Consider the following 5,893-nt stretch of genomic DNA (forward strand, 5'->3'; position numbering starts at 1 on the left):
AGGGCAAACCTTGATCCTAAGCTCTGAAGCCTTTGGTTCAGTAGCTGTGAGACTTTGCCAGCTAGCGAACCTCACTGGACCTTAATTTGGCCATCTGTGAAATGGGGTGGATAAAATTGAACTACAGAATCACTTTGGCAATAATGAGCTTCAATCAGTACTTGGAACTGCCCAGTCCCTCTCCAGGGTGCAGAGCTCAGAATCTAACAGAGGCTCAGAGCTGGTAATTTTCAGATATGGCTGGTGGGTGATCATTTCTTTCTACTTGATGTACTCTCTAATTGCAAAAAGATGACAGGGAGCAGAGAAACTGTGGCATATACCCAAGGCTTCTGCCACAGGGACAGAAATCTCCTTGCTGATATGATTGTGGCGTGCTCTGTTTCAACTCCCAGTGCCCTTATTCTTAAATTACAGCTACTGAAGCAAATCTCCAATTGAGTCCCCTAAAGACAGCAGCAGTTGTCAAGCTGCATAGCACAGTTTCTAATGTCAGCACTAGAAATCACAGGACCAGCAGGGTCCCTCCTCCAGCTCCCCTTAAGATGTCATTTTGATTTAGAGTCTAAAAGTCACTTAAAGATTTGCATTCCTTGACTGCTCTTTCTTCAGTCAATAATTATTTACTTACTTCCCACACTCCTGGCATTCTTACCTTAATATGGTTGATTCTAGCCAACAGAACTTGTCTTAATGCTATCCTTCATGAAGTGATGAGACCGTATGAAGAACGGCCATCAGCATAAGGAATGAGTATGCAGAGACTGCACATGTTCATCCCTTCGTAAGGACAAGCTGCAGGATGTAGGGTACTGTAGCCCTAAAGATGAAAACAGAGGGATTCTACATATATGAGTTGGTTATTGCACAGTAGATCAGCCGGTATATGAAACCCTCATGGACAGATTCTAATATTCTCTGATGCTGACTTTGCAGCAATCTCTTAAAATTCTCTTAGGATAAGTACTGATCTCAGATTTTTCCCTTTACCCACAGACATCACCAAGAACTTATCAAACAGACAGGAGCACATGAAGGAAATACAGCTGAAAGCTTATCTCTGTTTTTATTTATTGAATGTTTACTGATGTCTACCTGGAAAGGCTGATGACTGCCCTTAGGGCTAAACACAATTTAGGTTGGGGGATGGTAAAGAAATTCCAATGTAAGCTACCAACAAGGAGAAAACAGTTAAATCTTAGGGAAAATGGGAATAAAGAACATCAGCGCCAAGAACTGAAATCTGGGCTGACTTTTTGTCAGCTGAGGGTAGGATGTGGAGCTGTGGATCCAACTTAGAATCCAGGTCTGACTGGAGGCAAATAAGGTTTCAGTATGCAACTCTTGAAACAGAACATATGAACAATTAAAATGGGGACACTTGGAAACTTATCTGTCACAAAGTCTCAGCCCCAAATAGAAGGTTAGGAACTGTTAGTAACTATCTCAGTTTTTTTTTTTTCTTTTTAAACGTGTTGATAGTAGTCAGGTTTGAGGGGCAGGCACAAACTAAAGTAAGCACAGTGTCAATTAAAGAATTCTTCAGGTATGATAAAAGGACCACACTCTTCTGTTCTCCCCATTCCTGGATGCAAGAGTATACACAAAGCCTTGATGCACAAAGCCACTTACTGAGTCTCAAAACATATTGGATTATTTCCCCATGAAAATACTATCAATTTCTACAGAATACCAATGCATTGTTGTTAGTAGGCCATTGGATGCCACAAAGGTTTTGGTTGGTTAGATATCCTTATCTGACCTTTATTTTTATTTATTTATATTTTCTTTGCAAGGTTTTACTTTGTTTGACAGCAGTTATGGGTTGGGGGGGCACACAGGCCTGACCCCCTGTGTTCCTTTTGACCATGTGAGGAGACCCATGGCAGTGCTGGTGGTCCTGGGGGACCAGTCAGAAGAGTTCAGTCAGAACCACTAGTTTCGAGGCTTTGTGTTCATTGTCTTCGGCTCCTTCTCGATCGATAGGTTTTCCGATGTTCTTCCCCCGGAGCTTGAGGCCGATGGTGCTCTCAATTTTGCCCCAAACCTGGTTATTCTCAATGGCCAGTCCACTTTCATAGTATGTGATGACTTGCGGCTTCTCATTGATTTTGGTGGCCAGGTCCTTCTGTGTCAGGCTTTTGCTCTGCTAGCCCCGCTGGATCACTTTGCCCACCTCCAGGGTCACCCTGTCGTGAAGCAGCTCATCCTCTGTCTCCTGGTCTAGCTTGGCTGTGTTTTCAGTGATGGAATGCTGCTTGTTCTGGCAAACAGACCATTTCTTGGTTGTCTCCGCATCTCCTCGTCGCTGAGCTGCTAAGATGGCCTGCTTAGACTTGGCCTGTGTGGCCGTGGGGCCCTTCTTGTGCAGCATTATCATGGGGGGCGGTGATCCGTCTGGTGGCTCTGGCAGTTGCTCGAGACCAGGAGCAGTGACAGGATGTCCTTTCGTCTTATCTGACTTTTAAAACTTTATATCCATAAGACTTGATCTGGCCTTACCACTGATATGCGGGTAAATCCTTATACTCACACAAAAGGTGACAGCATGGTCTGTTTTTGTAAAACTATTTTCCAACTGTTTCTTGGAGGATGAACTCTCTCCTAGCCCTAGAAATGTCAGAAAGGAACAATTAAATTCTAAGAAGGAAAATAATGTATTTCTTAGACAATTGCTGGTCAGCCACAATTCTAGGGACACATTCTTTAAAGAGCTACAGCCCCAAGGGCAAGCAGTATGGAGCCATCCTTTGTAGCTTGTGTTAGGGAGAGGTATCAAGAAAGAAATAGAGCAAGAAGAATCTGGAGACCTGGGTAACCTTCACGTTCTTGAAGGTCTGACTGTTTTTGATTTTTATAATATGACCAAACCCAGGAGGAATCAGGGTCCTGAACATTGAGGTGTCGAGCGGGAAGACTGGAGATAAGAAATAAAGAAGAGAAAAGCAATAGTCAGGACAAGGAGGTCTTTCGTAAGCTGATGACTTGCAGCAGTGTGGTTAGAAGTGCAACATCATATATACTACTTGCAAGGGGAAAGTGGCGAAGGTAAGCAGAAAACTAAGTCAGAAAATGTTGGCAAAGACAAGCCAGGATCCCTCAGATGCAGCTGCTTTACGATTGATCACCACAGCTTAGGGGGACGAGTCAGGTTCTCAGAAGCCACAATCTTGACTCATGAGGCTCTGACTCCTGCACTGGATAGACCCTGCCAAATCCATTCCTGGACAAGGACACAGAACTAAATTTCCCATTGTCTTTTCATCAGGACCTCTGAGAAAGTCCTGGGGCAGTATGGCTCCCCACAAGAATAATTTCATATCCGTACAGGGTATTTACCTAAGCAGAAAACAGTATGTGTTTGAAGTAGTGGATTCTGTCTGTGACGTCCATACCTTCTATGTAGAGTCAGTGTCCTTTCTTAGCTCCATCTCTCGTGGCTTTTCAGTCTTTCTCGGCAAGGATCAGTGTCTTTCCCAAGTGAATGAGGCATCTTTACAGATATTCTATAGCATCTCATCGAGGGCAATACAATCAGTACCATTTGAAGGAACCCTCCAGGTTCAGAGGGTTTCTGGAGTTAGACCCTCCTTCTTCCTCTTTGGATACCGTCATTGCTTTCGAATATGATGGTGAGCAGAAGACACTCTCACTTCTCTTCCCATCAGAGCTCACTTTACATTTCCACAGAGGTTGTTGTGAGGATGAATGAACTAGGCACCATCAAAGTTCCATGTCTGTCTTTTCAGGAGCTTGTGACATGGATCGGTTGCATACTTTCCCTAAGGACATCATCCTGATCCCAAGCTACTGGGGACATTTTACAAACAACAGAAACTCAATCTGCTTTTGTCACTTCCCATGTATTCCTTGCCCACTCCATTTTCCTTTTCTAAATTTCTCCTGTCTTTCTACTTTCTTTTCTTCTCCTACCTTCCTTCTTTCCTTCTTTTCTTTCTTCTTTCCTTCCTTCCTTAGAAAAGATTTATTTATTTATTTTATGTATGTGAGCACACTGAAGCTGTCTTCAGGCACACCAGAAGAGGGCATCAGATCCCATTACAGATGGTTTTGAGTCACAATGTAGTTGCTGTAAATTGAACGTAGGACCTCTGGAAGTCTCTTAACCACTAAGCCACCTCTCTAGGACCTGAAAGATTAGTGAACTATGCCTGGGTAGAGTAAAGCCAGAGGAAACTCTGGTGGAGGTCCATAGTTGTCTCAATGTGCAAATTGGTCTTCTGACCTGCATATTGGGGTGAAAGACTAATGGAACCATCTAGTAGCTGGTTTCCTCTGAAGTTTCCCTTAGAATAACTGGTGCTCTTGCAGGGATGAATCAAAGATCACAGTTTTATCTGGTAAAGTGAATGATTAGAGGTCTTGGGGCCAAAGCTACAGTCAATAAGGAGATTGTAAGAAAGGGAGTAAACATAGTAAAGTTTAATTAAAGTCTAGTTGGTTTCACCATGATAACCTTGTATGATTTCAGAAACAAGTCATATCTACTTTTGAGACACAGAAATATCACCTGTAGAGTAAGGAGAACACTTGTCTTGGTCCATTTACATGAAGATAACACAATGCCATAAGTTTGTTGAGGTTTAAATAACAGAAATTTATTTCTGATGGGATTAGAGGAAAGGAAGTCCAAGATCAAAGGAGTAACAGATTTGGTGTCTGGACATTTTCTAGTTCACAGATGGTGAATTCTCACTGCATCCTCTTAGCGTAGGCTGTGCTTTTGAAAGTTTTCTTTCTAAAAAATTGAATTGATAAGGATTGTATAATTTGAAGGTATTCATAATGGCTAAGACTGCAGGTGTGGATACTATAGTAATAGTTATGGGAGTAAAGATAGTAGTTTACATTCTAATTTAAACCCCTTGGGATGTATACTCACAAGTGTGCTTGCATGATGACTTAATATCATTGCACGTTGCATAATGATTATCATAAGTTAATTAACATGTCTACTAAAGATCTGTTTATAATGGATGCCTACAACTTGCACCTCTTTTTTCAAAAAGTTTTATTATCTTTAATAATGTGTATGAGTAGCTATCTTTGTGTGGGTAACTGAAAGTATGTCCAGAATAGCATGTCAGATCCTTTGGAACTGAAATTGGAAGCAACTGTGAGGCATCTGATATGAGTGCTGGAAACTTAACTTGGTTCCTCTGCAAGAACAGCTTGCTTTTTAACCACTGAGAAATCTTCCCGGCCTGGAACTTGTTTTATAGCTGGAATGTGTAACCCTGACCCACATACTCTAATTTTTTCCTACTCCTCTGATCCTGCAAACACAAATACTTTAATATGTGTTTGATTTCTTTGGACAGCATGTATGAGCAATGTCATACATGATTTGTGGTAGAAAACCAGAGTGGAATTGAATGGTTAAAGCAAAGGGTACATGGCATGGATGGGGGGGGGTTGGATCAGAAGTTAAGAGCACTGGCTGCTTTTCTAGAGACCCAAGTTTTATTCAAAGCACAATATGGCAGCTTACAATTCCACTTCTAGGGTATCCAACTTCAATCATCTTCTGGCTTCCCAGAGTACTGCATTCACAGGACACACAGACATAAATGCAGTCAAAGCAACCATACACATATAATAAAAATAATGTTTAAAATGTGTACCTGGCATGCAAAGCCCCAAACAATAGTTATTTAGCCTTCATAGGGAGAGTTTGCTAACTTCTTCACTAAAACCTCTGCTTAACTTCAAAATAGTCATTTAAAGATTTAAGCCTCAAAGACTGTGATGAAAATTTGCATAACTACAGAATTCTACAACCATGGAAAATGATTATTATAACTATTACTTTTATATTATCATCACATTTATTGATGTGTGGATAGCTAAAGCATGACTAAGCAGTTTGAAT

At 41.5% G+C, this 5,893-nt stretch overlaps 1 pseudogene; it reads right to left on the reverse strand.

Moving 5' to 3' along the window:
* Window positions 1–1,912: 1,912 nt before the first annotated feature.
* Window positions 1,913–2,380, reverse strand: LOC116081572 (annotated as a pseudogene).
* Between the last annotated feature and the right edge of the window lie 3,513 nt (window positions 2,381–5,893).

This window comes from Mastomys coucha, unplaced genomic scaffold, assembly GCF_008632895.1.
Source record: "Mastomys coucha isolate ucsf_1 unplaced genomic scaffold, UCSF_Mcou_1 pScaffold7, whole genome shotgun sequence".
In the NCBI taxonomy this organism is placed as follows: Eukaryota; Metazoa; Chordata; class Mammalia; order Rodentia; family Muridae; genus Mastomys; species Mastomys coucha.